This window comes from Poecilia reticulata, unplaced genomic scaffold (assembly GCF_000633615.1).
Source record: "Poecilia reticulata strain Guanapo unplaced genomic scaffold, Guppy_female_1.0+MT scaffold_263, whole genome shotgun sequence".
Taxonomy (NCBI): domain Eukaryota; kingdom Metazoa; phylum Chordata; class Actinopteri; order Cyprinodontiformes; family Poeciliidae; genus Poecilia; species Poecilia reticulata.
The window spans coordinates 121,716-123,352 of NW_007615045.1; positions in this window are offsets into that span (position 1 = coordinate 121,716).

Sequence of the window (1,637 nt, forward strand, 5' to 3'; positions counted from 1 at the left end):
CTTACCAAAGGACACACCCTCTTTGACAAACTTCAGAACTATTTTAAATTCTGTCACCTTAACTGTTTCTCCTTCAGCCTCGGAAACAGATGATTTTACTGTATTTGTTGTCTTGATTTTTTCCGTTTGTGCTTAGCTTTTTGAGTATGCCATAATTCTTCATTTTCCACGCCATCCGCACACTCTTCCATTTCCGCAAAATCACTACCTGACACATCATTTCCCTCTGACATCCTTCCAACCATTCACAGTCTGGTTGTGCCTCTTCCGCCTTCCACCCGATCCAGCTAGTCTGCTTACTCTTAACGATGTCCACTTTTAAATTTCCCTCTTTCAAAACAAGGGAAACCCATTTCAGTAACAACCTCTTCGGCAAGTCAATGTTCTTCTTAGGCCTCTAACAAGCCATCATTTGATGCAGGTGTGTAAAGCCAGTCCTTGAGGATTGACTTTGGTTACCACCATTTTAGATGTTTCAAAATTTTAAAGGCCTAATTCAGCTGATTGCAGTTCAGCAAATGCCTGTTAATCAGACATTATTTAAAATCAGATAGGCTGAAGCAAGGAAACGTCTAAAACATGCAGGACAGTGTGGATTGAGGACCAGGGTTGAGAAATAGAGTTGGAGACCATCTGGTTCTGAATCAGATCCACATAAGAATTATATATTTAATTTAAATGTGGAAATGGTTGATAATCTGCCAAGTTGGATGACGATATTTGAACCTCAGAGATGAAATCATGTAATTGATTCACAGAAACCTTTTCCTTCAACATTAATATGTCTGCAAGTTAAACTAAATAAAGATTTAGAGAACAATCCTTATATCAATCTAGAAATTAAATTTACTTTGTCTTTGTGTTTGTGTGTTCATTTTAATATGGACCTAAAAAAGTTAAGTCAGTTTCATCTGTAAAAAGAAACTTGCTGCATAAAAGGGTAAAACACAGTTATAAGTTTGTGGTTCAAAGGTCATGTCAACATAATAGTAAATGTAAATATGCCTGTATTGACATTTTTCTTTGTGCTTTACAAATTATATTTTACAAGTTTTAGCAGAAAAGTGAGTTTATTTAATTTCATTAGCAGTAATTATTCAGATAAGGTTTCAATACCCGGTCAGTAGGTGGCAGTGTCAGAACATTAGAATTTGAGACCTCTGTTAAATAGATGCAAAAGGTCTAGACTAGGGAGAGACTGTGAATCTAAATAGACCTTCTGCATACTCTGAAGTTTTTTCATTAAATGTTGCGGTGCCACCAATCCAGTTAGATATCATCAATGTTTTTGATGTGATGGAAAGAAAATAAACAGACTGCCCAAAATTCAGTCTAGTGATCCAGCGACAACAAAACCCAACAGAACTTGGTATCGTCACATGACCACAATAACAGATATAAACAGTTACAGCAGTTAGAAACAGCTCACCTCTCTGATGGTGGAGATCCAGGAGATTTAAAGTTAACAGGATAATGCTTTGATCTGTCGCTCTTAAAGGACACACAGCTGGGTTCTAGTTCTGGTCTGAGTCTCTGATGGATCCTGACAGAAACATGATGATTAAAACTGAATCTGTTCAGTCTGGATGAAGCAGCAAAGAGGAGCAGCAGCAGCTTCATCACCACGTCTGTTTTGG